This window comes from Arachis hypogaea, chromosome 4, assembly GCF_003086295.3.
Source record: "Arachis hypogaea cultivar Tifrunner chromosome 4, arahy.Tifrunner.gnm2.J5K5, whole genome shotgun sequence".
Classification (NCBI taxonomy): Eukaryota; Viridiplantae; Streptophyta; class Magnoliopsida; order Fabales; family Fabaceae; genus Arachis; species Arachis hypogaea.
Genome location: NC_092039.1, coordinates 20752542 through 20777859, shown reverse-complemented (window position 1 = coordinate 20777859; position 25318 = coordinate 20752542). Strand labels below are relative to the sequence as shown.

Here is a 25318-nt window from a genome sequence, read left to right as displayed (position 1 = left end):
AAATGTTTTAATTCAAAAGAACAAGAAGTACATGAATTTCGAATTTATCCTTGAATTTAGTTTAATTATATTGATGTGGTGACAATACTTTTTGTTTTCTGAATGAATGCTTAAACAGTGCATATTTTTGATCTTGTTGTTTATGAATGTTAAAATTGTTGGCTCTTAAAAGAATGATGAACAAGGAGAAATGTTATTGACAATCTGAAAAATCATGAATTTGATTCTTGAAGCAAGAAAAAGCAGTGAATAGTGAAAAGCAAAAGCTTGTGAAAAAAAATAATAAAAAAATTAATTGGCAAAAAAAAAGAAATATATTTAAAAAAAAAGATCCAAAGAAAAAGAGTGTGCTTAAGAGCTCTGGACACCACTAACTGGGGACTCTAGCAAAGCTGAGTCACAATCTGAAAAGGTTCACCCAGTTATGTGTCTGTGGCATTTATGTATCCGGTGGTAATACTGGAAAACAAAGTGCTTAGGGCCACGGCCAAGACTCAAAAAGTAGCTGTGTTCAAGAATCAACATACTTAACTAGGAGAATCAATAACACTATCTGAAATTCTAAGTTCCTAGAGAATCCAATCATTCTAAACTTCAAAGGAAAAAGTGAGATGCCAAAACTGTTCAGAAGCAAAAAGCTACAAGTCCCGCTCATCTGATTAGAACTAATATTCATTGATATTCTAAATTTATAGTATATTCTCATCTTTTTATCCTATTTTATTTTTAGATGCTTGGGGACAAGCAACAATTTAAGTTTGGTGTTGTGATGAGCGGATAATTTATACGCTTTTTGGCATTGTTTTTAGGTAGTTTTTAGTATGATCTAGTTACTTTTAGCGATGTTTTCATTAGTTTTTATGTTAAATTAACATTTCTGGACTTTACTAGGAGTTTGTGTATTTTTCTGTGATTTCAGGTAATTTCTGGCTGAAATTGAGGGACTTGAGCAAAACTCTGAAAAGGGCTGACAAAAGGACTGCTGATGCTGTTGGAATCTGACCTCCCTGCACTCAAAATGGATTTTTTGGAGCTACAGAACTCCAAATGGCGCGCTCTTAATGGCGTTGGAAAGTAGACATCTAGAGCTTTCCAGAAATATATAATAGTCCATACTTTATTCGGAAATTGACGACGTAACTTGGCGTTGAACGCCAAGTACATGTTGCTGTCTGGAGTTAAACGCCAGAAACACGTCATGATCCGGAGTTGAACGCCCAAAACACGTTATAACTTGGAGTTCAACTCCAAGAAAAGCCTCAGCTCGTGGATAGACCAAGTTCAGCCCAAACATACACCAAGTGGGCCCCGGAAGTGGATTTATGCATCAATTACTTACTTCTGTAAACCCTAGTAGCTAGTTTATTATAAATAGAACTCTTTACTATCATATTATCATCTTGGTTTTGATCATGGATTGTATTTTTGATCCAGTGACCACGTTTTGGGGGCTGGCCATTCGGCCATGCCTGAACCTCTCTCACTTATGTATTTTCAACGGTGGAGTTTCTACACACCATAGATTAAGGGTGTGGAGCTCTACTGTACCTCAAGTTTCAATGCAATTACTATTATTTTCTATCCAAATCAATTTTATTCTTAATCCAAGATATACGTTACACTTCACTTTGATGAATGTGATGATCCGTGACACTCATCATCATTCTCACCTATGAACGCGCGTGACTGACAACCACTTCCGTTCTACTCTAGGCCGGACGCATATCTCTTAGATTCCCCAACAGAATCTTCGTGGTATAAGCTAGATAGATGGCGGCATTCATGGGGATCCGGAAGGTCTAACCTTATCTGTGGTATTCCGAGTAGGATCCTGGGAATCCGGAAAGTCTAACCTTGTCTGTGGTATTCCGAGTAGGATTCCGGTATTGAATGACTGTGACGAGCTTCAAACTCCTGAAGGCTGGGCGTTAGTGACAAACGCAAAAGAATCAATGGATTCTACTCCAACCTGATTGAGAACCGACAGATGATTAGCCGTGCTGTGACAGAGCATTTGGACCATTTTCACTGAGAGGATGGGATGTAGCTATCAACCAAGGGTGATGCCTCCAGACGATTAGCCGTGCAGTGACAGCGCATAGAACCATTTTCCCGAGAGGATTAAAAGTAGCCATTGATGATGGTGATGCCCTACATACAGCTTGCCATGGAAAGGAGTAAGAAGAATTGGATGAAAGCAACAGGAAAGCAGAGATTCAAGAGGAGCACAGCATCTTCACACGCTTATCTGAAATTCCCACCATTGAATTACATGAGTACTTCTATCCCTTTTATTTATTTTATTTATCCAATTTAATTACATTTGACCCTATGATTCCACTCACTAACTGAGATCTACAAGATGATCATAGCTTGCTTCATACCAACAATCTCCGTGGGATCGACCCTTACTCACGTAAGGTATTACTTGGACGACCCAGTGCACTTGTTGGTTAGTTGAGCGAGACTGTGAAGTTAATTTTGGACCATGGTTCTGTGCACCAAGTCTTTGGAGCCATTACCTTGGATTGTTGAAGTGAAAAGAATGAATCACGATTTCGCCCACCAACGACCCAGTGCACTTGCTGGTTAGTTGTGCGAAGTTGTGTTTATACCATGGTATTGAGCACCAAGTTTTTGGATTCATTACCGGGGATTATTTGAGTTGTGAACAGTAGTGATCACAATTTCGTGCACCAGGCTCACATACAAAATACTCTTTCAGGTGATACCGAACACCTCTATATGGTGTAAGTATATCAGGCTTCAGCATGAATCCAGCATCGCCTAGATAAAATTTTCCTACAACAGTTGCATAAAAAAATTAAAGTATAACATACTATGACTATAAATTTAACTTTATGTAGATGATTTCGTAAATTACATTAGCACAGACCTTCAAAAATTCGAAGTAGATATTCCTTCCTTAAAGCATCTTTCAAAATTCTTGAGTCAGAGGCAGTTCCTTCTCAATCGGACAACACATAAGTGAATTTCATATCAAACCCACAGGCCGCTAAAACATTTTATGTTGGGCAATCTTTTCTTCTGCGAAAACGAGGGGCGTGCACCCTTGGTACCTTCACATGACTATGAGTTCCATCTATGGCTCCAATGCAATCCTTTTTTGGAAAGTATATTGGCTTATTAACATAACAGTATTACAATTATTTCATTGACAATTATATAAATGTCACTAAGTAAATCAAAAGAGTTAGTACCTTAAAAAAAGGGATAGAATTAACTATTATTAAGTATTTCATAAGGAACTTTCTCACCAGATGGTTGCTTGAAAAATTCTCCTTCTAATGATAGAATAGCTTGTAGGACATTGTGAAAGTGACGACTAATTGTCTTCCCTTACTGGTAGAAGAAGAAAGACATAGTTCTAGTTTTTACATTATGCCCTATAATATAGTAGAAATTTAGCGACTTGCTCTTCAACCGTAGGACGAGTTAAATCCTTTACTCTACCAGTTCCTCTTAACTTCTGACACAACTTCCTAAATGCTTCAGGGCCCATACGTATGACATCTCGGTACTTTTCAGACTCCAGTAACTATGTCATTAATTGAGTATGCCTAAGTTCTCTTTCCAAGTTGTCGTCATTAATTTGTCTGGGCCTATATTGTGATATTAATTCCAAAAGATACAACTGATGCACTGCAACACATGAAAGAGATGTAACACGGATATGTTGTCTATTTTCTAACTCTTCCCTGACACGAGTTAGTATTTGTATTGGTTCAGGATGATATAGGTCAGTAGAAGTGATTTGACCTACTTAAAATTCTGAATCATATATGACATTTGTTCTATCTTCGAGATTCGCATCTTCGATATTTTCGTTATCCATCTATGAAAATATGATGTTTAGGGTGGACATATCAATAAAGAAAGTAACCAGAAAGTCGCATATGTTTGTTACATTTTAACAATTCATTTGTCAAAATATAAAACTTAATTGAAACTAAAATTTTATATAAAACTATGGTGACATGCTATAAACACAAAAATACTTTGTTATGAGGCACTTATCTCCAACTCCTAAATGTTAAACTCGATTCCAAAACTGACTGCTGATGAGCGGATAATTCATACGCTTTTTGGCATTGTTTTTAGGTAGTTTTTAGTAAGTTCAAGCTACTTTTAGGGATGTTTTCATTAGTTTTTATGTTAAATTCACATTTCTGGACTTTACTATGAGTTTGTGTGTTTTTCTGTGATTTCAGGTAATTTCTGGCTGAAATTGATGGATTTGAGCAAAACTCTGAAAAAGGCTGACAAAAGGACTGCTGATGCTGTTGGATTCTGACCTCCCTGCACTCGAAATGGATTTTCTGGAGCTACAGAACTCCAATTGGCGCGCTCTCAACGGCGTTGGAAAGTAGACATCCAGGGCTTTCCAGCAATATATAATAGTTCATACTTTATTCGAAGAATGACGACGTAACTTGGCGTTAAACGCCAAGTACATGCTGCTGTCTGGAGTTAAACGCCAGAAAAACGTCATGATCCGGAGTTGAACGCCCAAAACACGTCATAACTCGGAGTTCAACTCCAAGAGAAGCCTTAGCTCGTGTATTGATCAAGCTCAGCCCAAGCATACACCAAGTGGGCCCCGGAAGTGGATTTATGCATCAATTACTTACTCATGTAAACCCTAGGAGCTAGTTTATTATAAATAGGATGATTTATTATTGTATTAGACATCTTTGGTCTCAGTTTTGTTTTATTCTTCATCCTAAGAGGCTATTGATCACGTTTGAGGGGGCTGGCCATTCGGCCATGCCTGAACCTCTTTTACTTATGTATTTTCAACGGTGGAGTTTCTGCACACCATAGATTAAGGGTGTGGAGCTCTGCTGTACCTCAAGTATTAATGAAGTTCTATTTTCTTTTATTCAAATCTCTCTTATTCTTATTCCAAGATATTCATTCGCACCCAAGAACATGATGAATGTGATGAGTAAATAACCCTCATTATTATTCTCACTTATGAACGCGCGTGATTGACAACCACTTCCGTTCTACATGCAACAGAGCTTGAATGTGTATCTCTTAGATTCCCCAACAGAATCTTCGTGGTATAAGCTAGATAGATGGCGGCATTTATGAGGATCCGGAAAGTCTCACCTTGTCTGTGGTATTCCGAGTAGGATCCTGGGAATCCGGATAGGATCATTTTCCCGAGAGGATTGAAAGTAGCCACCGCTGATGGTGAACCCCTATACACAGCTTGCCATGGAAAGGAGTAAGAAGGATTGAGTAGAAGCAGTAGGAGAGCAAGCGTTCGTGAGCCATACAGCATCTCCATATGCTTATCTGAAATTCCCACCAATGAATCTACATAAGTATTCTATCCCTTTTATTATTTCTTTTTATTATTAATTCTCGAACCCATAAATAATGTTTAATCCGCCTGACTGAGATCTACAAGGTGACCATAGCTTGCTTCATACCAACAATCTCTGTGGATTCGACCCTTACTCACGTAAGGTTTATTACTTGGACGACCTAGTACACTTGCTGGTTAGTTGAACGGAGTTGTGACTTCAAATAAGGACAATTATTGAATAAATTCATACAAGTACAAAGAGCATGTGATCACAATTTCGTCCACCAACTGCCATAAACAATAAACATAAACTATAAATGACATAATATATTAATAAATGCATTGGTTTATCACCAAAATTCAATCGGAAAAACATATAAACATAAGTTGCGAGCAAAAATTGGATGAGACCTCAAAAAGAAATTATTCCATAGTAATAATTGTATCTATGTCCCATGCTTTATGTCCGTTTATTCATTTTTATACTTAAAAAAAAGAAACAAGAAAAAAAAAAGGAATAAATTGTCCCATTGATGATTGTACTAATTAGGTACATGCATCACAACACCTATAGATAAAATCTAACCAGATGGATCTACATAGTAAGCGATGGACTTTTGAATAAACTATACCCATGATATTGATTCAGTTCACGCTACAGTTGGTTACAATTTAAGCATATAATTAACAAATCAAAACAATTAAAAAAAGGAAAAATAAAAAAATTAAGATATTAAACATGTAAAAATATTGTGATAACTGATAAGCACGGGTACATATTCTATGAACTCTATAACTGCTTAATCTATATTAAAAATACTATACTTTCTTTTGTCCTAAAGTTATTTGGATTATTAAGATAGAGATTCTTCTTATGACATATATAACAAATAGACAAATTATAAAGAGTTAATTTTTATGATATCTCCAATTTAATATCTACTATCTAAAATAATTGTAATTGTCATGGTTTATCTACAACCAATCTTTGATTAAACTAATTTAATTTCGATTCATGTTAATTTTCTAAAGATATGCAACGGGAGTTTTTTTCAATTTTTTTTAATTCTACAAAAAGAATCATCTACAAAGTAAGTACCTAGTGGACTAAGCAAATTATGCATGAACTAAAAAAGAGGTTGTAAAATCTCTTCTTTTATGAATGATATATCTGATAGCTATTGTTGATGATATTTACATGAAAAGAAAGTAAAAAAGGGGAAAGAAGAAACTGGCTTGTATCTTCAAAAAATTGCTTCCTTTTAACCTACAAAAAATTGTGTTTAAAATGCATGCTCAAATTGATTGAATGATTTAATCGGTCAAAACTCCAAGTATAATTAGTAGATTGATTTAGAATTACATTATGTGCATTAGGAGCTTAATCTTTTTTTTATACTCTTAATTTCAATATGTTGCTTTCACAAATCACAATCTATATATTCTTTCTTAATTTTTGAGTAAATTTTTCTAAATACAAGTGCCTGATTATCTGGTGTATAGTTGTACATAGATCAAGACTTAAGAGGTAAAGTTTTTGGCATTTTCTACTTGTTTCTAACACACATTTTTCATAGTCTCATTAGTAATAATGTAACTAAATTTCATGGTCACTTCTGAGTTCTTTTCTTCATATTTGGACCACCCCATGAAAAAAAAGGACATAATGTAATAAACTTTGAGAAAAATCTAATGATGTGAATACCAGGACAAATCATTTCAAGGACCAAATGAGTTTAAAATTACTCCTTTCTGGTATCAAACGTGAACTAGTAGTGAATATAAGTTCAGATATGGTTGGATTTTTGAATTAGGACAAAGAACGCTTTTAAAAATAGACAACGAAAAATGGGTTATTTTCCACTATAAAAATAAGCGTCATCCATGAAATGTAAAATCAGAACATTATCTCAGTTGAAAAATAAAATCCGAATACAATCTATATGCCATAATGATTTTTTCATTTCGTTTTGGGAAAAACTACTACAACTGAAAAAAGAACTCACCTTTCTCTTGAGGATGCCCGGATGAAGATGTGGTGGACCTGTCACAATGATAATGAAGCTGTTGTAGCAATGTGGACGAAGATGGGAAGCTACGGTGGCAATGCTGAGGAAGAAGGCCAAATGGGAGAAGACAAGATATGTGTTCTCTTCTTTCAGAAAGATTGAATTAGGGATTCTAATGTCTGTAATTGAAAGGGAAAATTTGTCTTTTTACTCATAATTTGCCTTCCATCTCAGTTTTCTTCCCAACTTTGAAGAGAAAATTTTTAAGTGGGTCTCATGTATACTTTTTTATTTTCCCTTCATTTTCATGATTAATCCAAACGAAGGAAAATTAAATTTTTCATCTGTTTTCTTCTCCCCCATTTTCTTTCTTTCCAAAATCATCTATCCAAACAAACTGTTAAGGTGGTCTTTAGATTTACCTTTCTCGTTCAGTAGGATAAAAACTATATTGTCGCACACATTCTTCTCTTGTGCATCACATCAAGATTGTGATGCAATCCTTTGTTTTTCCAGTATGAGAGCTCAAAGAATACACTTCTCTTCTTCCAAGGAGACTCGTCTTGTACGGCAGTTTGCTGTCCACGTGTCCTTTTCCCAGTAAATTTTTCTGACTGTGTGTGAGCCGGTTAGTCTCAGCATCTAAATTGCACATAGGACAAGCTCTCCCACCGTACATATTCCACCCAGATAAGTTGCCCAAGCCTGGAAGATCACTGATTTCCATATTAACGCAACATATATCTTGAAGGTTTTTTTCTCGTATGTATCGTACGTTTCAACACCAACCCACAACTACTTCAACTCATTGATCAAACACTGTAAGTAGACATCTATATCATTTCCAGGTATTTTAGGCCCAGAAATAATCATGGAGAGGATAAAAACAGTGGGTTTCATGTAAATCCAAGGGGGAAGGTTGTACAGAATAAGAACCACGGGCCAAATTGAGTACTTCGAGCTCTTGTTTCTATAAGGGTTAAAGCCATCACTAGCCAAGGCTAGGCGAACACAGCGTGAATCGCCGGAGAAGTTGGAATATCTTTTGTCAAATGTCTTCCATGCCTTGTCGTCCCATGGATGCTGATAAATACCATCAGAGCTATGACCTCTATTATGCCACAGCATGTCAGCGGCTATGTTACTAGACATGTATAACTACTGCAATCGTGGAATAAGGGGGAAGAAGCGAAGAGTCTTCGCCACTTGCGGTTTTTCATTCTTCTTAACAACCTTGTTGATCCTCACTCTGGAGTTCTTATTAGTCTTTTTCTTCCATCTCAATGTCCCACATTGTTTGCATTTAGACAGCTCTTGGCCACTGCCCTGGTATAGCATGTAGTCATTTGGACATGCATCTATCTTCTTGTACGCGATACTGAGCCTTCTTATGATCATCTTGGCATCGTGCATAGTGCTCAGAATCCTTGCATGCTCAAAGACATCCACCAACAACTCCAGTATCATTCCAAAGGCATTGTTTCTCACTCCGCACATGGACTTTATATGATAGAGCCTCACCAAAAAAGTCAGCTTTAAGAACTTTCAACATCCCGGTATATCTCCTGTGCTCCATCTTTGAGCAGGTCATGCAAGTTGTGGGCCTCGCGATTACTTTCATTTGATAAGTATGGCAGCTCCTCTATATCCCCGCCAACATGTTCATTCACTGAATCTTCTTCGTCGCCATGAAGTCCTGGGAAGTTGAACACTTCCTGAACCATGTCAAGCATTGGGGCATTGAGGTTTCTATTAGGTTCTGCTTCTTATCCTCCACTAGAGCTCTCTACCACGGGTCTCTCACCGTGATGTACCCAAAATGTATAACTAGAAGGGAAAATTTTTATCAGCAAATGATTGTATGCATCCTCTCTAGTTTGAAAAAGGTAGAACTCGCACTTTGGACACGGACAATGTATCATCCTATCGGCTGATGCATTGGCAAATGCGAAATCTAAGAATCTGTTCAAACTGTCCCTATAATCTAGACCATCTTGTGGCTTTAAAAGTCAAATCTTATCAATGTCTAATTCAATGATATAATAGAACAACGAAAATTCAAATAATAAAAACAGACTACCAGAAAAACTTAATAATAAATCATAAATACAACAAGCGAGTGTATAACATGATATGGTCATACTATTTGAAATAAACTGGGAGAATAACTCTTAAAATAAAAAAAAAAGAAAACACAGTTACTAGCATTCAGGATAATACACATCGACAATATTATTTGAGAAAGTTTCTTACTCATTGAAATATTCTGCACTTTCAAAAAAAATTACTAGAAGAAATAAACTCTAGGTCCAATGCCAAAAAATTGAAATGGAAAATAAAAACCTTCCTTAAAAAAAGGAAAAGAGGAATGTAAGTTAGATATAAGAAAATAATTAGGTAAAAGGCATTATGGCCTTATATAGAAGAAAGAAAATAAATACAAGAGGACTATGAAACCGCATTTTCTATATAGAAGAAAAAGGCTTTTTGGCCTTATGTTTAATCTGGTATGGCATAGTTTATGAACCTTTTAATTAACATATATTACTGTAAAGATGATAATATTACAATATAATGTATGAGAACTCGAAATAAACAATATATAACTATAAATAGGCGCATCAAAAGGATAAGTTAGATAATATAAAGGATAGTTTTATGCTTGAAAACACCCAAAATGAAAGCATCAAAATTTATTGAAATGCTAACTACTTAATTTTCTCTGTCTTTGTTATTCTATAGCAGAAAGATCACATTTGTAAAGGAGAAGTTCAACAACACATATTGTATTTATCTAAGGTTATATGTTTATATACAATAGCATGGGTTCTTCTTACTCTTCTTCTTTCATTTAATCATTTTGATGAATAATAGTTTAATTAGAAAAAAATTTAGAATATTGGTCAGGTAGTAGAATTAACTGCTATTAAAGTTATATATTCTTATGCATGTAAAATCAGTAAATCATACATTTGAAATAGTACACAAAAACTATTTCATAACCATTTTATAAATCTCTTAGACACACACACACAAACAAAAATACACCTATTTGGACATAATCAAAAGCAAAATAAAACTCCAAAAGAGTACTCAATTAAATAAAGAAACTGAGGCTTGCACATATAATACTGGCCCCTTAGTCGGTGTTTTTGCAAAGTTATTGCATATAGAGAACCAGAAACTGTTTCAGTATTCTAACTCTCTCTTGGTGACATCCTTTTAAATAAAGAAATATATAGAGAGCACATTAATACAACATATGTTACTCATAAGCCATTTAAAATTTTTTTCTGTTCTTTTTTTGGTCTTCAATCTTTTCATATAAATGAGTGATTTTTTATGTTTTATCCAAGTTTCTGTGGCTGCAAATGTAATTTCATTGTAAACAAAGCTTTAAATTTGTTGGTACTACAGTCAACAGATTAACTCTGTCCATGCCATTTATACATAATTTTATTCTAATTTTTTCTTTGATCAAAATTGGATCCTGTTAAAGGAATCATCATTGGCATATTGCTGAAATAGTTGGAACATAAAAGAAGGTCAACAAAGCAAAAATTCAATTAATTAACTGAATTAGTCTGTGAGTGATTTGTTTAAGAATTAAGAATTAAGATACTAATTCTTTTTATTCCTCTACTTGTGGCATTGACAAAACATGTTTTTCTAGTATATACAATTCTGAGCACTCATTGTAGTTTATTTCCATGTGTTATGTACTCAATTAAGCTACCAAGACTAAGTAATAAAGACTCAAGGATTCAGAAATTGGGGAAAATTAAATCAAAATGTTAAATTAGGGAAGAAAAATCTGGCCAAAGTTAATCGATCAATTTAGAAGGCACGGAGATGAAATTAATGCCAAATTATTGTATCAACAGCCACTAAAATTAAATTGGGAGAAGGGAGAAGAACAAACTAGAGAGGGGAGAGGGGGCGATCAGCAATGCAAAACAGGGCAAGGGGGAAGGCTACCGACGATGACACCGGGACGGATGGTTGGGGCGGCCACCGACGACGTCATCGACATGCATGGAGGAAAGAGAAGACTTGGACGACCCCTTCCACTTTAACTTTGCACGCGGGAGCTACACGGCGGACAGAGGAGGCCAGTGACGGGGAAGAACAATGACATGGACGCAGCGGCTGGAGTTGACGGAGGAAAGAGTCACGACGGCGACGGAAGGGTAATGGCACGGGTTATTTTTGTTGGGGTATTTTAATGAAACAAACCCCCCTCCCCTCCCCTCCCCTCCCCCCTCTCCTGCAAAGGTTATTTGCTGCGGTTGGGGACCAAAACAGTCACAAATCCGATCAACTGGAATGGAACCCATTTACGCAACAAAAACCACTTCTACTCAATCGATTTGTTACGTTCTGGGAAAACGCCGGCAATTCTCTACTGCTAAGTCCCGTTTCTTTTATAGTGATCGGTGGTACAAAGATATTGATTCTTCGGACAACGACGATGCTGCTTTTGATCCTTGCCAAATTAGTCCTATGTCAAAGGACAAATTTGATGAATGGTGCAAGCCATGGCATGCTGCGCTCATAGTAAAAGTGATGGGCAAGAGAGTGAATCTCGACTTTATGGAACAAAGACTAAATAGAGAGTGGATAAAGAAAGGTAAGATAAATGTTATTAACATGGTCGTCACTATTTTTGGTTCATTTTTCAGATGAGAAAGACTATTCACATGCTCTTCTTAGAGGTCCGTGGATGATCGCTGGATACTATCTTATCGTGCAAAGATGGAAACCCTTTTTCTTGTCATCAGAAAATGTTGTCAAAAAGATAGCGGAATGGATTTGCATTCCAAATCTTCCTATTGAGCTCTATAATTATCATTTCTTATGGAGGGTCGGTTCTGCCATTGAAACCATGTTAAAGATTGACAAAGCTACATCTATTCATTTTAGAGGAAGGTTCGCTAGAATTTTCGTAGAGATTGACTTGTCAAAAAAATTGGTTCCACGGATTTCAGTTCTTGGAAGCACTCTCAACATTGAGCATGAAGGTCTACACCTAATATATTTTACTTGTGGAAAATATGGTCATAGAACCGATCAATGTAGTGAGACGGCCACTGAGCAAGGTGAATAGATTGATAGAAATATCGCCGGTGGCCCAAACAAAAATGAGACCCTCATCAACTCGGACATTAATTGCAATTAGGAGACAAATCACAATAATCATGCATCCACGACTATTCTGGAAACAAATATCATAAATCTAATCAAGCACCACCTGATGTTGGGCCTTGGATGTTGGTTAGAAGACAAATTAAAAAGAAATCCTCAAAAAAGGTGATAATAATAAGGATCAATATCATGAGGGTGAGTCTAGATTTAATATTCTTTATGAAGATGGCACAGAGAATTTAGAGGAGAGCAATATGCAGGAAAAACACATTGAGGAAGATCACATATATAGTGGGCCTAAACCAAAAAAGCGTAGAAAAGGCCAACCAAATCTAAAAGAAGGTCTTAAGTTGTGGTACTAGGAAGAATAATCAAGTACAAAAAAAAGATCCCTTCCTAAACTTGGGCCGACCCAACCAATGAGAAACACCAAGGCTAAGAAAAGTTCACTTATAGTCTCTATCAATAATGAGAGTGTAGTAGAAGGTTCAATACCCTCTATCACTACGAAAGAAAGCTCAGAGAAATATTTCATGGAGCAGATGATGCTTGAGAATATGAGACGGATGAATGCAGACCAAATGGAGGCATTTAAGGCGTCAAAGATGGTTAAGCAAGCCTTCGAAAATCATGTGGTGACCAATAATTTCTTCAATCAAAGATAATCCCTTCTCCGTGATGGAAATGCGATGGAGAATTAAATTGTTGCTTAGGTGATGGGAGTCATGATTGACAAACCCCCAGACACAAACATGGTGGATGCAAGAACAACAAAGCTTATAGTGACTAGTAATGGCGGTACTAGGCCTGAATCGGAAGAGAGGGAAGCGGCCTTGAATCTTTAGTTCCTCTGTCTCTGGTGGCAACCTATTTTTTCAAATATCTTCTATGATGAATTTAATTTGTTGGAACTATCATGGGGTGGGTAGTAACTCTTTTCCCTCCCTTATAAGAGATCTAAAGAAGCAATATAAAGCTAGTTTTCTGATTCTTGTCAAAAGTCACATTAGTGAAAATAGAAAAAAATTCGCGAGAAATTAGGCTTTGATAGCTATTTTGTAGAGGAAGCTAGAGGCTTCTCTGGCAGAATTTGGATTCTCTGGGATTCGGCCCTTTGGAAAGTAGATATCCTTAAAACTCATATGCAATTTATACATATGTGGGTGAAAGGCAAAGACTCTATTCCATGGAATCTCATAGCTGTTCATGCGAGTCCTCAGAAAAGTCTCCAAAGAGAGTTGTGGCAAAACATCAGAGATATCAACACCAACTATGAAGATCCATGGTGCCTCTTGGATTATTTTAATGCTTTTCTATAACATTATGAACCGCAGAGGAGGGTCTTTGAATCAGAACCATGGGGCCTGCTCTGATTTTCATGTTTGCATTATTGACAGTGACTTATTTGATCTGAGATTTTTGGGATGGCCTTTCACATGGAAGAGAGGAAACCTTGTTGAGAGATTAGATAGGGGTTTATGTAATTTGGATTGGCAAATTAGTTTTTCTGAAGCTAATATTGAACTGTTGCCAATGCTTAAATCTGATCATACTCCCATGTGCCTCCATCTTTTTGTTGCCGAGCAACCTAACAGGAGAAGAAGACTGTTTAGATTTTGAGCGGCTTAGATGACACATCTAGACTTTGTGAAATTAGTTTCAAGTAATTGGAGAGTGCAAGTGTCTTGGTCTAATTGCATTGCTGAGTTTCAGAGGGTTCTTAAAGATTGGAATTACTCTGTTTTTTGTAATATTCTTAGAAAAAAGGAAAGAATCCTAAGAAGGCTCCAAGGAAATGTTAATAGGTTAAATCACAGTAGCAACTATTTCTTAAAAAATCTCCAAGTTACTCTTTGGAAGGAATATGAAGAAATTCTTGCCCAATAAGAGATTCTTTGGTATCAAAAATCCAGATGCAAGTAGATCAAATGCAAAGATCGAAACACAAAATATTTTCATAGAACAACCTTAGCTAGAAGAAAAAGAAACAAAGTGACATCTCTTCAAGATGATCATGGAAATTAGATATCTAACAATTCTGCCCTTGAAAACATGGCTACCTCTTTCTACTCTTCTCTTTACTTTGATAATATACCTGAATCTCCTTATATTGTTAATAAAGATTTTCCTTCCTTAAGTAATCTTGAGCTTATTTCTATTGACAGGAATGTCACTCCTCAAGAAATCAAAGATTCAATCTTTAATATTGGTGGCCTAAAGACAACATCCAGGCTATTTTTTACCAAAATAATTAGGATTTTATAGGGTCAGATGTTTGTAGATTAGTTGAGAATATTTTTAATATTTCCAATGAGGTGGCTGAAATTAATGAGACAGTCATCACACTCGTACCGAAGGTGGAACTAGTGACTAGCCTTAAGCAGATGAGGCCTATTAGTTTGTGCAACGTGTCCTACAAGATTGTTACAAAAATCTTGGCTAAAAGACTACAGCGGGTTATGGAGAAGTTTGTGAATCCTATTCAATGTAGTTTCATGCTTGGAAGATATAGTTCAAACAACATCATTATCGCACAAGAGGTTATTCATTCCATGAAAAATAAGAAGGGGCATAAAGGATGGAAGGCTATAAAAATTGATTTGCAAAAAGTATATGATAGGCTGAAATGGAGTTTCATCAAGGACACACTGCTGGATATTGGATTTACTGATCATTTTATTGACTTGGTGTGCAAGTGCATCTTGATGAGCGGATAATTTGTACCTTTTTTGGCATTGTTTTTAGTATCTTTTAGTTAGTTTTTATTATATTTTTATTAGTTTTTAGTTAAAATTCACTTTCCTGGACTTTACTATGAGTTTGTGTGTTTTTCTGTGATTTCAGGTATTTTCTGACTGAAATTGAAGGTTCTGAGCAAAAATCTAATTCAGAGACTGAAAAGGACTACAGATGCTGTTGGATTCTGACCTCCCTGCACTCGAAGTGGATTTTCCGGAGCTACAGAAGCCCAATTGGCGCGCTCTCAACGGCATTGGAAAGTAGACATCCTGGGCTTTCCAGCAATATATGATAGTCTATACTTTGCCCAAGATTTGATGGCCCAAACCGGCGTGGCAAATCAGCCTCAGAAATTCCAGCGTTTAACGCTGGAACTGGCATAAAACTTGGAGTTAAACGCCCAAACTGGCATGAAAGCTGGCGTTTAACTCCAGAAAAGGTCTCTACACATGAAAGCTTCGATGCTCAGCCCAAGCACACACCAAGTGGGCCCGGAAGTGGATTTTTCTGTCATTTACTCATTTCTGTAAAACCTTGGGCTACTAGTTTACTATTAATAGGATCTTTTGACATTGTATCAGGGGGATGACATTTTACACGTTTCTTTGTGTACTTTCCACGGCATGAGTCTCTAAACCCCATGGTTGGGGGTGAGGAGCTCTGCTGTGTCTTGATGGATTAATGCAATTACTACTGTTTCTTATTCAATCATGCTTGCTTCCATTCTAAGATATCACTTGCTCTTAACCCGGATGAATGTGATGATCTGTGACACTCATCATCATTCTCAACTATGAACGTGTGCCTGACAACCACCTCCGTTCTATTTTAGATTAAGTAGATATCTCTTGGATTCTTTAATTGGAATCTTCGTGGTATAAGCTAGAACTGATGGCGGCATTCAAGAGAATCCGGAAGGTCTAAACCTTGTCTGTGGTATTCTGAGTAGGATTCAATGATTGAATGACTGTGACGTGCTTCAAACTCCTAGCAGGCGGGGCGTTAGTGACAGACGCAAAAGAATCACTGGATTCTATTCCGGCCTGACCGAGAACCGACAGATGATTAGCCATGCTGTGACAGAGCATAGGAACGTTTTCACTGAGAGGATGGGAGGTAGCCACTGACAACGGTGAAACCCTACATACAGCTTGCCATGGAAGGAGCCTTGCGTGTTTGATGAAGAAGACAGTAGGAAAGCAGAGATTCAGAAGATGGAGCATCTCCAAAGCCTCAACCTATTCTCCATTACTGCTTAACAAGTACTTATTTCATGTTCTTTTGCTTTTCACAATCAATCCTGATAATTTCTGATATCCTGACTAAGATTTACAAGATAACCATAGCTTGCTTCAAGCCGACAATCTCCGTGGGATCGACCCTTGCTCACGCAAGGTATTACTTGGACGACCCAGTGCACTTGCTGGTTAGTTGTGCGAAGTTGTGTTTATGCCATGGTATTGAGCACCAAGTCTTTGGAGCCATTACTAGGGATTATTTGAGTTGTAGTGATCACAATTTCGTGCACCAAGTTTTTGGCGCCGTTGCCGGGGATTGTTCGAGTTTGGACAACTGACGGTTTATCTTGTTGCTTAGATTAGGACTGTTTTATTTTTGTTGGTTTAGAGTCTTTTAGTTGAGTCTAGTTTCATATTTTAAGTTTGGTGTCAATTGCATGCTTTTGTTTTTCTTTCAATTTTCGATTTTGCATGTCCTTAGTCCCTTTTTGATCCATAAAAGTTCTAAGTTTGGTGTCCTCTTTGTGTTTTTCCTTTCAAAATTTTCGAAAATTAGTGTTTGATTTTCTAAAAATTTTAAGTTTGGTGTCATTTTGTTGTTTTTCTCTTTCCTCTTTTCAAAAATCAAATCTTTTTCATAAAAACTTTTCAATCACATCTTTCTAATTGCTCTTTTCAAAATCTTTTTAATTAACTAATTGATTCAGTTCTCAATTTGCTTTGATCTTATTTTCTTTTTTATTCTTGAATTTTTATTTTAATTTCCTTTTGTTTTTATTTTAATTTTCGGTTAATTAAAAAAAAAAACAAAATTTATCTATTTGCAATCATTATCACTTCCCTTTTGTCCATTATGGATCTAAGAGGGATTGATCAGTCCAAAAGGACTCTGGGGTCATATGCTAACCCCATTACAGCTGCATATGGGAGTAGCATCTGTACACCTCCCATCAAAGCAAGCAGCTTTGAGCTAAATCCTCAACTCATTATCATAATGCAGCAAAATTGCCAGTATTTCGGTCTTCCACAGGAAGAACCTACTGAGTTTCTGGCACAGTTCCTACAAATTGCTGACACAGTACATGATAAAGAGGTAGATCAGGATGTCTACAGACTATTACTGTTTCCATTTGCCGTAAAAGATCAAGCTAAAAGGTGGTTGAATAACCAACCTACAGCAAGCATAAAGACATGGAAACAGTTATCAGACAAATTCCTGAATCATTTTTACCCTCCAAAGAGGATGACACAGCTAAGGCTGGACATCCAAGGCTTTAAACAAGAGGATAATGAATCCCTTTATAATGCCTGGGAGAGGTATAGAGGTATGCTTAGAAAATGCCCCTCTGAAATGTTTTCAGAGTGGGTACAGTTAGACATCTTCTACTATGGGCTTACAGAAAAAGCTCAGATGTCTTTAGACCACTCAGCTGGTGGATCTATACACATGAGAAAAACAATTGAAGAAGCTCAAGAGCTTATAGACACTGTTGCTAGAAACCAATACTTATATTCTAGCAATGAGTTCTCTCCAAAAGAGGAAGTCATGGCAGTAGTCACTGATCCTAATCCTCAAGAATAGATGAATGAGCTTAATCAACAATTGCTCCTGATGACAGAACAGTTAGCAGAATTTAAAGAAATGCTCCATGATACTAAAGTTGCTAACAAGAACATAGAACTGCAGTTGAATCAAGCAAAACAGCAAATATCTAAACAGATAACAGAGGAATGTCAAGCAGTTCAACTGAGGAGTGGGAAGACACTGAATAACACTGCTCAAAAGAGCAAAAAGCTAAACAAGGAACAATTGACAGAGGACAACCAAACCACTGTTCAAAATCCCTCTGAGGACAGTAAGAGCCCAGAGAGGAATGTTATTGGCGTTCAAACGCCAGAAAGGGAGGGAAAGCTGGCGTTAAACGCCCATTCCCTGCCCAGTTCTGGCGTTCAAACGCCAGAAAAGGGGGAAAAGTTGGCGTTAAACGCCCATTTTCCACCCAATCCTGGCGTTCAAACGCCAAGGGAGGATCAGACACCTGAGAGTGCTGATAATAATCCCTCTAACAAGGCTTCTTCAACCACTTCTGTAAGGAATAAACCTGCAGCATCTAAGGTTGAAGAATATCAAGCCAAGATGCCTTATCCTCAGAAACTCCGCAAAGCAGAACAGGATAAGCAATTTGCCCGCTTTGCAGACTATCTAAGGACTCTTGAAATAAAGATTCCGTTTGCAGAGGCACTTGAGCAAATACCTTCTTATGCTAAGTTCATGAAAGAGATCTTAAGTCATAAGAAGGATTGGAGAGAAACTGAAAAAGTGTTCCTCACTGAAGAATGCAGTGCAGTCATTCTGAAAAGCTTACCAGAAAAGCCTCAAGATCCAGGAAGCTTTTTGATACCATGCACATTAGAAGGTGCTTGCACCAAGACAGCCCTGTGTGATCTTGGAGCAAGCATCAATCTAATACCTGCATCCACTATCAGAAAGCTTGGGTTGATTGGAGAAGTCAAACCAACCAGGATATGCCTCCAACTTGCTGATGGCTCCATTAAACATCCATCAGGCATAATAGAAGACATGATTGTCAAGGTTGGGCCATTTTCCTTTCCAACTGACTTTGTGGTGCTGGAGATGGAGGAGCACAAAAGTGCAACTCTCATTCTAGGAAGACCTTTCCTAGCAACTGGACGAACTCTCATTGATGTACAAAAAGGGGAAGTAACCCTGAGAGTCAATGAGGATGAGTTCAAGTTGAATGCTGTAAAGGCTATGCAGCATCCAGACACACCAAATGACTGCATGGGCGCTGATATTATTGACTCTTTGGTGGAAGAGATCAATATGACTGAAAGCCTAGAATCAGAGCTTGAGGACATCTTTAAAGATGCTCAACCTGATCAAGAAGAACCAGAGGAAACAAAGGAATTTTCGAAAATTCCTCAGGAGGGGGATAAGCCTCCCAAACCTGAACTCAAACCACTACCACCATCCCTGAAATATGCATTTCTGGGAGGGGGTGAAACTTTTCCAGTGATTATAAGCTCCGCTTTAAATCCACAGGAAGAGGAAGCACTGATTCAAGTGCTAAGGACACACAAGACAGCTCTTGGGTGGTCCATAAGTGATCTCAAGGGCATTAGCCCAACTAGATGCATGCACAAGATCCTGTTGGAGGATAATGCCAAACCAGTGGTCCAACCACAGAGGAGGCTAAATCCAGCCATGAAGGAGGTGGTGCAGAAAGAGGTCACTAAATTACTGGAGGCTGGGATTATTTATCCTATTTTTGATAGCCCCTGGGTGAGCCCTGTCCAAGTTGTCCCCAAAAAGGGAGGCATGACAGTGGTTCATAATGAAAAAAATGAACTGGTTCCTACAAGAACAGTAACAGGGTGGCGCATGTGTATTGACTACAGAAGGCTCAATACAGCCACCAGAAAGGATCATTTTCCTTTACCATTCATAGACCAAATGCTAGAAAGACTAGCTGGTCATGATTATTACTGCTTTTTGGATGGCTATTCAGGCTACAACCAAATTGCAGTAGATCCTCAGGACCAAGAGAAAACAGCATTTACTTGCCCTTCTGGCGTGTTTGCCTACAGAAGGATGCCTTTTGGTCTGTGCAATGCACCTGCAACCTTTCAGAGGTGCATGCTCTCTATCTTCTCAGATATGGTAGAGAAATTTCTGGAAGTCTTCATGGATGACTTCTCAGTATATGGAGACTCATTCAGCTCCTGTCTTAATCACCTAACACTTGTCCTGAAAAGGTGCCAAGAGACTAACCTGGTTTTAAACTGGGAGAAATGTCACTTTATGGTGACTGAAGGAATTGTCCTTGGGCACAAAATTTCAAGCAGGGGAATAGAGGTGGATAAGGCAAAGGTAGAGGTAATTGAAAAATTACCACCACCTGCCAATGTTAAGGCAATCAGAAGCTTTCTGGGGCATGCAGGATTCTATAGAAGGTTTATAAAGGATTTTTCGAAAATTGCAAAACCTTTGAGTAACCTGCTAGCTGCTAACACACCATTTGTGTTTGACACACAGTGTCAGCAGGTGTTTGAGACCCTGAAAGCTAAGCTGGTCACAGCACCAGTCATCTCTGCACCAGATTGGACATTGCCATTTGAATTAATGTGTGATGCCAGTGATCATGCCATTGGTGCAGTGTTGGGACAGAGGCATAATAAACTTCTGCACGTCATTTATTATGCTAGCCGTGTTCTAAATGATGCACAGAAGAATTACACAACCACAGAAAAAGAATTACTTGCAGTGGTTTATGCCATTGACAAGTTTAGATCTTATCTAGTAGGATCCAAAGTGATTGTGTACACTGACCATGCTGCTCTTAAATACTTACTCACAAAGCAGGATTCAAAACCCAGGCTAATAAGATGGGTGTTGCTTCTGCAAGAGTTTGATATAGAAATAAGAGACAGAAAAGGGACAGAGAACCAAGTAGCTGATCATCTGTCCCGAATAGAACCAGTAGCTGGGGCGTCCCTCCCTTCTACTGAGATCTCTGAGACCTTCCCAGATGAGCAACTCTTTGCCATTCAGGAAGCTCCTTGGTTTGCAGACTGATGAGCGGATAATTTGTACACTTTTTGGCATTGATTTTAGTATGTTTTTGGTAGTTTTGGTTGAGTTCTTAGTATATTTTTATTAGTTTTTAATTAAAATTCACTTTTCTGGACTTTACTATGAGTTTGTGTGTTTTTCTGTGATTTTAGGTATTTTCTGGCTGAAATTGAGGGACCTGAGCAAAAATCTGATTCAGAGACTGAAAAGGACTGCAGATGCTGTTGGATTCTGACCTCCCTGCACTCGAAGTGGATTTTCTGGAGCTACAGAAGCCCAATTTCCGCGCTCTCAACGGCGTTGGAAAGTAGACATCCTGGGCTTTCCAGCAATATATGATAGTCCATACTTTGCCCAAGATTTGATGGCCCAAACCGGCGTTCAAAGTCACCTACAGAAATTCCAGCGTTAAACGCCGGAACTGGCACCAAAATGGGAGTTAAACGCCCAAACTGGCATAAAAGCTGGCGTTTAACTCCAAGAAGAGTCTCTACACGAAAATGCTTCAATGCTCAGCCTAAGCACACACCAAGTGGGCCCGGAAGTGGATTTTTATGTCATTTACTCATCTCTGTACACCCTAGGCTACTAGTTTTCTATAAGTAGGACCTTTTACTATTGTATTTTCATCTTGGTTCTTCTGGTTCCCTCTCTGGGGCCGAAACCAATGATCACTTTTGTTCTTATGTATTTTCAACGGTGGAGTTTCTACACACCATAGATTAAGGTGTGGAGCTCTGCTGTACCTCGAGTATTAATGCAATTACTATTGTTCTTCTATTCAATTCCGCTTGGTCGTATTCTAAGATATCACTTGTTCTTCAACTTGATGAATGTGATGATCCGTGACACTCATCATCATTCTCACCTATGAACAAAGTGACTGACAACCATTTTGTTCTACAAAGCAACAAGGCCCTAGTGAATATCTCTTGGATTCTTTAACCGGAGTCTTCGTGGTATAGGCAAGAACTGATGGCGGCATTCAAGAGAATCCGGAAGGTCTAACCTTGTCTGTGGTATTCTGAGTAGGATTCAATGATTGAATGACTGTGACGTGCTTCAAACTCCTGAAGGCGGGGCGTTAGTGACAGACGCAAAAGAATCACTGGATTCTATTCCGGCCTGAACGAGAACCGACAGATGATTAGCCATGCTGTGACAGAGCATCGGGACGTATTTTCACTGAGAGGATGGGAGGTAGCCACTGACAACGGTGAAACCCTACACAAGCTTGCCATGGAAAGGAGTAAGAAGGATTGGATGAAGACAGTAGGAAAGCAGAGAGACGGAAGGGAAAGCATCTTCATACGCTTATCTAAAGCTCTCACCAATGATATACATAAGTATCTCTATCTTTATCTTTATGCTTTACTCGTTTATCACTATACCCATTTGAGTCTGCCTGACTGAGATTTACAAGGTGACCATAGCTTGCTTCATACCACCAATCTCCGTGGGATCGACCCTTACTCACGTAAGGTATTACTTGGACGACCCAGTGCACTTGCTGGTTAGTTGTGCGAAGTTGTAGTGATCACAATTTCGTGCACCAAGTTTTTGGCGCCGTTGCCGGGGATTGTTTGTGTATGGACAACTGACGGTTCATCTTGTTGCTTAGATTAGGTATTTTTCTTCAGAGTTCTTAAGAATGAATTCTAGTGTTTCAAGGTGATGTTCTTATCATCACCAAAGCTGATTGATTCTCATCAATTTAGCTCTTGAATGCAATGTCCTGCTGAAGCTTGGCCGGCCATGTCTAATTTCTTTAGACTAAAGCTTTAGACTAACATTGCATGATTCCTGGAATTCTCATTAAGAATTTTGATACCTTTATTTTCTTTTCCACTTAATTTTCGAAAAATCCAAAAAAAAATTACAAAATCATAAAAACCAAAAATATTTCTTGTTTGAGTCTAGTGTCTCATTTTAAGTTTGGTGTCAATTGCATGTTTCTGTTCCTCTTGCATTTTTCGAATTCATGCATGTGTCTTCATTAATCTTCAAGTTGTTCTTGATGATTTCCTTGTTTTGATCTTTGAATTCTATTGACTTGAGTGTGTTGTTATTTCTCATGTGCATTCTCCATCTATTAGTATCAATAGTATACAAACTGCTAAGTTTGGTGTCCTGCATGCATTATTATTTGATTTTAGTTGCATTTTGATTATTCCTTATTATTAAAAATCCAAAAATATTTTTAATTTGTGTCTTTTCAAGTCAATAATACAGAGAATTGAAGATTCAGAACATACTGCAGAGGAATCACACAGAAAAAGCTGGGCACTCAAAAATGCCCAGTGAAGAAGACAGACTGGTGTTTAAACGCCAGCCAGGGTGCCTGGCTGGGCGTTTAACGCCCAAAAGGGTAGAGTTTTGGGCGTTAAACGCTAGAATGTGCACCATTCTGGGCGTTTAACGCCAGGATGGCACAAGGGGGAAGATTTTGTTTTCAAATCAATTTTTTTTCAAGTTTTCAAAGTTTTTCAAAACCAAATCTTTTTCAAATCATATCTTTTCAATCAAATGTTTTCAAAATCAATTTCTTTCCTTTTTCAAAGATACTTACTAACAATTAATGATTTGATTGAACATCTCAAGTATATTGCCTTTTCTGTTGAGAAAGGTTTAATGTTTGAATCATATCTTTTCTTGTTAGGCAAGTCATTAATTTTTAAAAATTAAATCTTTTTAAAATTGTTTTCAAATCATATCTTTTAAAATTGTTTTCAAATCATATCTTTTCAATCATATCTTCTCAATCACATCTTTTTCAAAATAGTTTTCAAATCAAATCTTTTTGACTTCTAATTTCAAAATCTTTTTCAAAAATCACTTGATTCTTTTTCTATTCTTAGTTTTCGAAAATCAATTAGTGTTTTTCAAAATGTTTTCAAAAATCCTTTACTTAATTTTCGAAAACTACTTCCCCTCTTCTCACATCCTTCTATTTATGGACTAACACTATCCCTTAATGCAAAATTCGAACTCCATCTTCTTTGATAAGTTCAAATTTTCTACTTCTATCTTCTACTTTTCTTTTCCTCTGACACCTCAAGGAATCTCTATACTGTGACATAGAGGATTCCACATTTTTCTTGTTCTCTTCTCTTTCATATGAGCAGGAGCAGAGACAAAGGCATTCTTGTTGAAGCTGACCCTGAACCTGAAAGGACCCTGAAGAGAAAGCTAAGAGAAGCCAAAGCACAACTCTCTTTAGAGGACCTGACCGAATTCTTCAAGGAAGAAGAACACATGGCAGCCGAAAACAACAACAATGCCAACAACGCAAGGAAGGTGCTGGGTGACTTTACTGCACCTACTCCTGATTTTTATGGGAGAAGTATCTCTATCCCTGCCATTGGAGCAAACAACTTTGAGCTTAAGCCTCAATTAGTTTCTCTAATGCAACAGAATTGCAAGTTTCATGGACTTCCATTGGAAGATCCTCATCAGTTCTTAGCTGAATTCTTGCAAATCTGTGACACTGTCAAGACCAATCGGGTAGACCCTGAGGTCTATAGACTTATGCTATTCCCTTTTGCTCTAAGAGACAGAGCTAGAATATGGTTGGACTCACAACCTAAAAAAAGCCTGGACTCATGGGAAAAGCTAGTCAATGCCTTCTTGGCAAAGTTCTTTCCACCTCAAAAATTGAGTAAGCTTAGAGTGGAAGTCCAAACCTTTAGACAAAAGGATGGAGAATCCCTCTATGAAGCTTGGGAAAGATACAAACAATTAATCAGAAAATGTCCCCCTGACATGCTTTCTGAATGGAACATCATAGGTATTTTCTATGATGGTCTTTCTGAACTATCCAAGATGTCTTTGGATAGCTCTGCTGGAGGATCTCTTCATCTGAAGAAGACGCCTACAGAAGCTCAAGAGCTCATTGAAATGGTTGCAAATAACCAATTCATGTACACTTCTGAAAGAAATCATGTGAACAATGGGACTAGTCAGAAAAAAGGAGTTCTTGAGATTGATGCTCTGAATGCCATTCTGGCTCAGAATAAAATATTGACTCAACAAGTCAATTTGATTTCTCAAAGTCTGTCTGGGATGCAAAATGCACCAAGCAGTACTAAGGATGCTTCATCTGAGGAAGAAGCTTATGATCCTGAGCTCCCTTCAATGGAAGAGGTGAATTACCTAGGAGAACCCTATGAAAACACCTATAATTCTTCATGGAGAAATCACCCAAATTTCTCATGGAAGAATCAAGAGAGACCTCAACAAGGTTTCAACAACAATA

General features: G+C 37.6%; 1 non-coding gene across 1 annotated transcript; it reads right to left on the bottom strand.

The window, feature by feature from the left end:
- Window positions 1–24723: 24723 nt before the first annotated feature.
- Window positions 24724–24831, bottom strand: LOC112798659 (small nucleolar RNA R71). The gene has a single exon (XR_003200261.1). It is a non-coding gene; the product is annotated as a small nucleolar RNA R71 (small nucleolar RNA).
- Window positions 24832–25318: the final 487 nt, after the last annotated feature.